The sequence below is a fragment of the Tursiops truncatus genome, chromosome 16 (assembly GCF_011762595.2).
Source record: "Tursiops truncatus isolate mTurTru1 chromosome 16, mTurTru1.mat.Y, whole genome shotgun sequence".
In the NCBI taxonomy this organism is placed as follows: Eukaryota; Metazoa; Chordata; class Mammalia; order Artiodactyla; family Delphinidae; genus Tursiops; species Tursiops truncatus.
In genome coordinates, this window is record NC_047049.1 from 18,812,467 (window position 1) to 18,822,998 (window position 10,532).

The 10,532-nt window shown below is 46.6% G+C and overlaps 1 protein-coding gene across 2 annotated transcripts in view; it reads right to left on the minus strand.

Moving 5' to 3' along the window:
* The window catches only part of PDCD4 (programmed cell death 4), a 29,818-nt gene extending 27,677 nt beyond the window's left edge, over window positions 1-2,141 (minus strand). For both annotated transcript variants that reach the window (XM_019939977.3, XM_019939976.3), the window contains exon 1: window positions 2,003-2,141. The gene's annotated coding sequence lies outside the window, so the exon portion shown is untranslated. The remainder of the gene's footprint in view (window positions 1-2,002) is intronic.
* Window positions 2,142-10,532: the final 8,391 nt, after the last annotated feature.

Consider the following 10,532-nt stretch of genomic DNA (forward strand, 5'->3'; position numbering starts at 1 on the left):
GAAGACTCTTTTCTAGGGTTAACAGAGAGAAGCTTACAAAAACACAGACCCCTACTGTTACAACAAATTTTTAAATACTGCTTTTCAAACACTAAAAATAATACCTAAACTATTACACAAACGGCAGGCAAAGAAAATTATCAGGTAATTGACTACAAATAACTTACCAGGTTTGTTTTTATTAAATAATTATCACAACAACAAGAAAAAGTCCTGTCTGGGTCTTTTGGCAATGATAACACATTCAAGAACTCAGGCACACTTGATAGCAACACAGGTGTTTTAAAAGAGTTTACAGAAAGATAAAGATGGGCTCCCTGTTTTTACTCTCTTCAAAGTAATGAGGGTTTCCAGTTACTTAACAATCCTTAAAATTTTTGCCCCAAACTTAAATGTAAAGCAAAAAATCTAAACTCCACATCCTTCATACTAAACCATAAAATTAATTTTCAGTAAGAAAACAAAACTGTAAGTTAGACAAAAGGCTGAAATTAAACATTGTTTTCATTTCTCCAGTGTGTTTCACAGAAACATACAATCAGAAGTATTCAATTGCCAAGACATTTACTAAAAGAGTCTGGCTTTCCCACCCCACCTCCCCCCAAAAATGTATTTCCTGAAATATACCTCATAAACCACTTCAACATTTTTTTGGAGTCAAGTTTAGGCCATACATTAACTACTACTTGTATTCATTCCAGGGCTACAATCATAGCTAACTAGCCTTTTAAAACAAAATCAGCTAAAAGCATTCGACCACAATGATGCAAAAATAAGCAGGAAAGAAAAGTATCATTTATTTTTGCACTCCTAGCAACCATGTTTCCTTTCTCATTACTACAACAGAAAAACCAATCAAAATATAACTCAAAGACGCTTGCTGAGATATTAAGGAGTTTAATAAACCTGGAATAAAGGAAAGTTAAGGGCATAAATACCAATAATTTACAACACATCTGCAGTGGTCCTTTTTTAAAAAAAAGTGAATGGTGGTTCCTAAAAAGCCTTACATTAGTAAGAATGCCAAAATTCTAAAATTTAACAGTGAAAATGCAACAAAAACACAGGCGGTGACTTTATATTCCCCCAGAGGAAGGTGCATTTTTAATCATTTTAATCATCTGTAGATATCACACAGTTGCTAGCTATGCGGTCAGTTCTCACTAGGGTGTAGGGAGACAGGCGATTTTGACGTCTGCAGTTTTGAAGCTCTTGGAAAAACAAACACCCTCCCCTTGAACACTGCAGCACCAAATTGACAAATACAGCCTATACAGCAAGCGTTTCACAGAAGGGGGCTCCCTTCCTGCCTTTGTTTTCTCCTGGAAATTTCATTTAAACTAAACAGCGACCCTTTAACCGACCGGGGGGTGGGGGGGGGGCGGTCTGCGAAGTACGTGCAGAGCCCGGGCGGCGGGCACGTGTCCGCCTCCCAGAAGCCACTCCCGCCGCGGCCCGGCCCGCTTCCCCGCCGCGCAGGCCGGGACTCTCGCAGCACCCATTCAAGGCCGACCCCCGGGGGATGCTGGACCGGGGCGGCCGGAGGGCCGGGTCTGGGAAGACGGGCCGGGGGCCCCAAGGAGGCCAGGGGGCGGGGAAGGCGCAAACCTTCCTCACAGGATTTCAGTCAGGCCAGAAACTCGCCTCCAGACGCCCACCCCCAAAGGAAAATATAAACTCGGCCTTCTGGGGGACGAGGAGCCCCTCGCCGGCGAGCGCCCCGCGCGCCCCTCTAAGCCCGGAGGGGGTCCGGGAGGCGGTGGGCCCGCGCCGCCACGCTCTGGGCCCAGGCCTCCCCAGCCCGGGGCGTTGGGGCGGGCGCGGCTGGGCCTGCCGAGCTCCAAAGAGGCAGCGGACCCCTCCCCGACGGCTCGGACCTGACCTGGCCGCGGCCTCCACGCCCCCTCCCCCTCCCAACGAGCGGCTGCCTCCGAGAAGAGGCAGGGGCTGCGGGAGAGGTCGCAGTCGTCCCAAGCGCGTGAGCCGCGCCGCCGCTACTGACCCCTCAGGCCGCCGCCGCCGCTCGTCCACGTCCCTGGTCCGCCGGCCCCGACACAGCACCTCAGCCCCTGCAGCCGCCTCGAAGCGTCTCGGACCAGTTTCGCTCTGTTTTTGTTTTGTTCTACCCAGTAACACGGAGGCGACAGGTCAGCGTTTATTGGCCGAGGCGAAGAGCTCTTCTGGCCAATCGTGGCGGTAGAGCGGGAGTTGCGGAGGGAATAGGAGGGAAGTGAAACGTGGAAAGCTGGGCAAGGGCGCGGGAGGGCGCATGCGCGTCGGGCTCCGGGGCCTGGCTGGAGCGGGAGCAAGAGCGGGGAGGGAGGCTGGAGTGGGAGGAGGCTGGGAGGTGCGGCGGGATGGAAGTGTGGGAGAATCGGGCTGCGGACTAGGCTGAAGCCGCTCACCCATTCTCCTCACAGGCCGGTCAGAAACTCGGCGGAAGCAAAGGCTTTGGGCTTCCTGAGGGGCCCTGCCTCAATTTCCCGACACTCCTTAAGGGGATACCCTTAACCTCTACATTTCCTTCTCCCGCTGGCCCCTGCTCTCTCCTTAGCTCCTACTGTGTGCAAACCCCATGCTAAGAAGATTTGCGAATGTGCTCGGTCCTTTGAGGTTGAAATCACTCCCATTTCATAGATGAGGAAACAGACTCAAAAACTCTTTGAAGTCCCGTTGCTAAGTATGCCTAATCGGTTCCCTGGGGTTCAAACTCACACACGTATATAGAATCTAAAAAAAAAAAAAAAATGGTTCTGAAGAACCTAGGGGCAGGACAGGAATAAAGACGCAGATGTAGAGAATGGACTTGAGGACACCGGGAGAGGGAAGGGTAAGCTGGGACGAAGTGAGAAAGTGGCATGGGCATATATACACTACCAAATGTAAAATAGATGGCTAGTGGGAAGCAGCCGCATCGCACAGGGAGATCAGCTCCGTGCTTTGTGACCACCTAGGGGGGTGGGATAGGGAGGGTGGGAGGGAGACGCAAGAGGGAGGAGATATGGTGATATATGTATGCATATGGCTGATTCATTTTGTTGCGCAGGTGAAACTAGCACAACGTTGTTAAGCAATTATACTCCAATAAAGGTGTTAAAAAAAAAAATCTCACACATTCCCGGCTCCAAGGTTGAGGTTTTCAACCATGGCTATAATTTCTTCATTGAACCTTTGGCCTCCCGTGGCTGTTCTCTGCATCTTTTCCTCCTGGCTGCCTTCTCTTTGGCTAGTCTTTTCCTCACATTCTCCCTAGTTTCCCTATTCCCTGAGATAATAACCAGAACCTTCTGCTATCTCTGTCCTCTCAGGAGAGGACTTAGCCAGTATCTCTGGCCAGATTTTCTGATTGTCTGATGTGCAACACCTGAATGGTCAATTAGTCTTTCTGGAACCGAAGTGAGCTCCTTCCCCTGGCTTACCCCTTTCTGCCAGTCATCCTGCCTGGGAATCATCTCTAATGCTATTATTTCCCTACACACACGCAACACACATACACACACACACAACAAAAATCTGTTGCTAGCTTCCCGTTGCCTGCTTGGAGCATCACCTCAGCCAGGCATTCAAAGCCCCATGGATGGGCTTCCCTGGTGGCGCAGTGGTTGAGAGTCCGCCTGCCGATGCAGGGGACACGGGTTCGTTGACCCGGTCCGGGAAGATCCCACATGCTGCGGAGCGGCTGGGCCTGTGAGCCATGGCCGCTGAGGCTGTGCGTCCGGAGCCTGTGCTCCGCAACGGGAGAGGCCACAACAGTGAGAGGCCCGCATACCACAAAAAGAAAAAAAAAGCCCCGTGGTGTGACTTGAAGACTTTCTAGCCATATCTCTCCACACCCCTCCCAGTCCACACACACCCGGTGACTGCAACCCACTTGGACCACTCACTGTTCCATATGCTTCCCCACCACTTTGAAATGCCTCTCCTCTTAGCTCTGCTTGATGCAGTCCTATCCATGCCTCATGGGTCTCCCACACAGTCCTCCTTAAGCCTCTTACTTGATATGATCTGCCAGTCTCCTGATTCCTCACGGTATTGGCTTGTTGCACCTCTAGAGGCGCTGATCACATTCTACCTGACGTTTTATCTGAGTCCCTGTCTCTTCTCCTCCATTAGACTGTCACCTTGTTGACAGCAAGACCTGTGTCTTACTCATCTGTTATTGTTGTAGTGCTTAAGAAAATGTCTTGCACATTTATTGTACCAGTGCAATAAATACAACTTGATCCAGGTTCACAAAGGTTCTCAGCAGTTGATGCTAATCCTCATCTCCTGGCCAGGTGCCTCCTGGCATGGCCAGGTTCTGAATTAGCTTCATGAGTCACTTTTTAAAAGCAAAGCTTCCTGGTCAAATTCAATTTTGTTTTGTTGTTTTTTTCCATCACCTACAACTGTCTCCTTTCCCTTCTCTGTCAGAGCGCCACTATCCTCCACTGATCACTGACTTCTGGCTCCTTTTTTATCCATCCCGTTCTTTCTCCCCATTTTCCCTTTCTGACTCCTGCTAGATTCTTTCATTTACTCATTTAACACATAACCTATGGCACACACAGGCTGCAATGGGCAGGCACCCCAAGAACGATGAGATAACAAGAGTGGGATAAAATTACCCATTTTTAAAAGCATCTAAAACAACCGCTATCTTTAAGCAAATTACCCCCAAAAGGACCTATTATAAAGTAAAATGTTCACATTCTTTTTACCTATTATCTCAAAGACCACCCACGATGCCTGGCATCCCAGGACCCACCTTAGGGAATGCCCCTCTAGTTGGATGTGGTTGACCAGTTTGGACCAGGCAGTCAGGAAATGAGGTTCTAGTCCTAGCTCCCCTCACTAGCTACCGGAAAGAACTTCAGCCCCTCTCAGGACCTCTGTTTTTTCACTAGTAAAATTCAGAAATTGGCCTCTGTTAGTAGTTCCCAGGATGTTTTCCAAAGAACCTGAATTTTGTGGAACTTTAATGGACATCATTTTTTTAAACGGGGGAGAGATTGTTCCATAATTAAATTGACTTGAAAATAAATTGTTTAAACAAAGTTAAAACTGGTTTTCAGTTTTTTGTTTTGTTTTGTTGCCCCAAATCTTCTCAGTATCTTTAATAAGCTGATGTGCCTTGAGAATCTTGAGGGACCAGAGTAGGAAGCTCAGTAGTGTTTCCCCAACTGACTTAAACACAGAACCTAAGTAACAGAATCAGTGTTACTCAGAAACCACTTTGGAAAATACAGATGACAGCCTCTATCACCAACATTCCTGCCAGCTGTTTTGAACACTGGCCACCTGTTCTAAACATTTTAAAAGAATAAAAAAATCAAAAGAATAAGCTGAAAAATGGAAAAGTATCCAAGCGCCAAGAATTTTTGCCCACCAAATCAATCCACAAATATTTGTTGTGTGCCAATTCTGTGAAAAGCACGGAGCTGATCCACGTGTGTTCTTGGCAAAAGGCATTGTGTTCTACCTTAGGGTAGGTGATGCCTGAAGCACAGAGCTGCCCAGGCTTCTGGGCCACAACGTACCTTTTCATTTCACATTATAATTGCTCACAAACTGACTTTTCCATTTCCTAAAACCCTGTGCCTATGGGTTATGTTAATTTAGCTGTCGGATGAGAGAAAAGGAGAGAGCCCTTCCCCCTCTCCAGAATGATGGAATTACTACTTCCATTTCCCTTAAGAATGACCTACTCCAGGAGCTTAGGCCATGAAGGGCCACCGCTGTGGCCCAGGATGAGATAACTGTTCAGAGGTGGCAACAGAAGCTCTGTGCTGTGTGTTCAGATAGACATTATATACCTCGTCTTCCCCAGACCCCTCAGGTTTAAGCACTGTTGATACCTAGAGGTGCACAAAGAGTGTTTAATTTGTTAGGGTGTATGGAGGCAAGGTGAGGGTAGAGGGTGGTTTCTAGTCTTTGCTTCTTGAGATAAGTTATTGACTATGTCCCTAGCTAGCTGTGTTGCTTTGGGTGTTTCACTTCCCCTCTGGGTTGATCAGATGTCTCTGATTTCTTGCACTGTGGAATTGGCCCTGCAGGGAGTCCTTAAAGAGCCATTTCACTTCTGACACCCCATGATGCTGGGCAAGGCACTGAGATGGCACCTCTGGGGTCCTGGTAGTGGGGGACAAGAGATGAGAGGGTTTGCTGCTGGTGGCAGGGGAGAATTCTACCAGGTGTGAACAGAGGGACTGTCACTCTCAACCCAGGGGCTTTCTCTGAATGCAAAACTCAGATAATATCACCTCCCTCCATCCCAAAGCCCGGTGTAGGGTTGGGAGTACTAATGAGTTAATGTGGGTAAGTTACTTAGAAATGCACAGATGCTAGGCAAAAGATAAGCACCTCAAATTACTGCTATTGCCTGTGGAACTCTCTAAGCCCTTTTCATTTGTTGGGCAAAACCCCATTTGAGAACATGAGTTTCTTAGCAACCACTGTTTATGCCCGTGAATGAGATCAAGAAGAGGCAAAAAAAAAAAAAAAAAAAGGCCACCTCTCTCTGGGGACTGAGGGATGCCTTAGCCCACTTGCTTCCGAAGAACTTTCAGATGCTACCGTCACTTACAACAACTTTATTGCTTGAACTGATATCTCGCCTCCTATTCAGTCAAACCAAGGACTGAATTTTAGGAATTCCTTTAAGGCACTGAATTCTTCTTTAGCACAAATGGTAAAAGACATGAAGCATGCTCTGAAGAAAGAGAGCTGCATAAAGAATTCTAATAATGATGACAGTAGCTGACATTTGTGTCGTTTTAACACTTACTGAGCACTTTCACATATACTTTCACGCCCTCCCTGTGAAGTGGACAAGCAGATAGCACTCTCTCTGCTTTACAGGTGAGGAAAATGAGACTTGAGTAGATCACTGGTAACCATGGGACTTTTATACTAAAAGGAAATTTGGGGATCTCTAGTCCAAACCCTTCATTTTACAAATGGAGAAACAGAGACCCGGAGAAGTTAAGTGAGTTGCCCAGAGCGATACAGCTAGTTAGTAGCAGAGCCAGAGTGCAAATGAGTTCCCAGTGTCTCAGCCTTGCACAGGCTAGGGAGCATGTTGACAGGAAGAGTCCAGACCTTCTGGCACTCAGGCCTGGCCTGGACTATCTCTGCCACTCAACTTTGAGTCTGTTGGATAAAAGTTAAATATATGAACATGGGTCCCCAGAGCCTCCTGCTATCAGATGAGCACATTTTAAGGAAGCGGGCTTACTGGAAGTGAGGAAGGAGGGGCCGTAGGGCCTGGGAGGCTTTGTATGTTCAGAAGCTGTTGATGGAGGCATTTTCAAGAGTCTCTTTCCTGAGTAAAGAGCATAGAGTAACGTGAAGCACAGCACAAAGAAGTAGATGCAATGTTTAAAAATAGTGTGTACCAAGAAAGGCGAATGAGGTTTTACTTCCCCAATTCGAGTTTTGAGGGCTTTTCTTCGTGCATTCGTCTTTGTGTTCTTCCCCCCACCAAATCACTCCTGCTACCTGAGGGTTTAGAAACAAGCAAAATTAGGGTTGAGAAGCTCCACCAGATCATCTTTTCCCAAAGAGTCCATAAATTATGACACATCTCCTGCACCTGGCCTGAGTTGTAAGCCTGTGAAAACTCCAGCTCCTCAGAACTGTGCAATCAGGGGACCATTCAGCCCAGTGCTTCCAGCGCTTGCTAAAACTGCCACATCCTGCATTGAATTCATTGTGTTGGGTCTGAGTAGAGAAGAACTCCTCCAGTTGTGTCTCTGGGGCTTTTTCTTTTTCTCTTTTGCATTCTTCTGGAACCCTGGGTCCTCAGCTAGGCTTCACACTTCTCAGAGTTCCTTCCCTCTTCTCCAGTGAGCCCTGAGTGCACATAAACTGCCATTACGCCCTCGTCCAGTCTGCATCCGAACAGTGCCCGCTTGCCTCCCAAACGAGGCAGCAGAGCCCAAGGAGCCTGGTGTGAAATGATGTGGACCTTTTTTTTTTTTTTTTTTTTTGTGGTACGCGGGCCTCTCACTGTTGTGGCCTCTCCCGTTGCGGAGCACAGGCTCCGGACGCACAGGCCCAGCGGCCATGGCTCACGGGCCCAGCCGCTCCATGGGATGTGGGATCTTCCCGGACCGGGGCACGAACCCGTGTCCCCTGCATCGGCAGGCGGACTCTCAACCACTGCGCCACCAGGGAAGCCCTGACGTGGACTTTTTACCCTGGGAAATAAGAGTGAGTGGTCATGGGTGGTGATTAAGAGAGGCTGATCTACAAAGAAACACAACCAGGGAAGGCTGGAGGGGGTGGAGAGTGGGCTTAAGAGGTCACTGCTGGACAGAGGGAGACACACAAAGAAAAGGAAGTTAATGAAGGGAACGAATCAAACCTCTATTTATTTTGGGAAAAAAAAGAAAGAAAGTAGTGGAAAGTAAGAAAAGAAAAGGGCTAAGCCAAGACATATATTTCTTTTTATTATGAAATGTTTATAATAAAATGAAGTTAGCCCCATGTAAGGTCAGAGACAGAAGAAGATCCTGGGAGATGGCCTAGTGAGACCAACTTGCTCAGAATACAGATGAAAACACTGAGGCCCAGAAAGCGGAAGAGGTCTGGCTCCAGGCGAGGTACAGACAGCCACAGCACCCCTCCTTGCTATGTTCAGCTTTCCTCTCTCAGTATGGTTCTCTGCAGCGTCTTGGCCTTCAGTCCTCACTCTTCCTCCTTTCTTCCCTTCCTCCCTTCCTCCCTCCTTCTTTCCTCCCTTCCTTCTTTCCTTTCTCCTTTCCTTCTTTTCTCTTCTCTCTCTTTCCTTCTTCCTTTCTTTCTTTCTTCCTCCTTCCCTCCGTCTTTCTTTCCCCCTTCCTTTCTCCCTTCCTCCCTCTTTTTCTTTCTTTCTTCTTTCTTTCTTTCTTTCCTTCCTTTCCTTTCCTTTCCTCTCCTCTCCTCTCCTTTCCTCTCCATAAAGGGCAGCTTCCACAAAGAAAAACCAGGACTGACATTTTAAGCAGCCTCAGGAAATCCCCGAACTCTACATTTAACACAGTGTGATTGGCAGCCCTCCAGCACAACTGACAAAGCCAGCATCTCAATAGGAACTAGCAGGCGACAAAGTACAAGAACCAAGAATTCAAAAGAAAGAAAAAAAAATAACTCCTGAGGGGGCCACTTAAAATCTTACCACCATTTCTTGTGTTGTGTATGTGTATGTGCACGTGTGTGCGTGTTTTGTTTTTAGAAAGCTCTCTTTGAGGTCAGTGAATCTAGGTCAGTGATTTATTGATGAGCTTCAAAGGGTACAAGAACCTTTTAAAATTTTATGCAAATTTTATTAGGAATATGTATTTTCTGGTCCAAGGAGTCTGTAACTTCTATTAATAAGACCCCCAAAAGAGTCATATCCCAGAAAAGATCAAGAACTTCTGGAATACAGCATGCTATTATGTTGAGGCTCATCTTCAGAGTGAATTTTCCACCAAGAAATGCCACTGGCTTCTCCTTGGTACGTCAAACCAGGTGCAGAATCAAAATACCTTCAAAATAACCACAACAAGGAAACAAATCAAAATCAAATTGGTTGTGGAGATAGCAGTGGTCCTAAAAAGAGCTGGAATGACATTTTGGGACAGCCTAATACACACTCCAGTCAGGTATGACAGCTACCTTCTATTTTGTTGACTTCCATGGGTCAGTTATATAAACTGAACCTACCATGTATCTTTAACAAAGGATATAGCTCCGATATCCACAAATTTATCTTTTAAAAACTCTTGAACTTACTTAAGAGAGAAGACAGTATATGTTGTCTCTCAAAATATGCTCCACAGATGTTCCAGCACAAAAGCTAGGATGAAGTAACTTGGAGAAAACTCCTGAGTGTCTCCCCTGTTGTGGGATCACAATAAACAATGGTATTTTAAAGGTTCTGAGAAATCCTAGCATAAGTAAACTCATTCAATTTTCTTTAACCCAATGTTTGCTGACCTTGCTTGACCATGGCATTCTTTTTTACATAATGTCTATTCAAATCTTATGAAATACACACTGGAAAGCAATGATACAGTAGAATGGGACCTGAGCTAGAAGGCAAGAGGCCTGGATTACAATCCTAGTTCTGCTACTCATTGGATGTGTGACTTTAGGCCATTTGACTGCCCTAAAGGTGCAGAACTTAAAACGTCTCCCAGATTCTTTCTGGGGCTGTGATCTGTACAATATGACGTCTTGGATTCTGCTTATAGCCATTTTCTATGATTATGCATATTTTCATCCAGGAGACTGTACAGTAGTACCTGCTATCCTGATAAGCCACTGTCTCTTAAGAATCCTTCAAAGAGAGAAAGTAAATATCTAAGCACTAGACAGGATGAAACCACACTGCAGAGTGGGGGAGGCTTTATCACTGTGATGAGTGCATGTGAGAAGCTCAAAGCCATAGACCTTAGTAAACAAAAAGGCTGCTGACAGGAGGCCGTGTACATTTGATGGGGCTGGTTTTTTTGAAACTGCACAACCTCTTTGAAGCCAGCAAGGTTTTACCAAGCATGACCTTAAAAGCGAATGCCTCTTTTCAA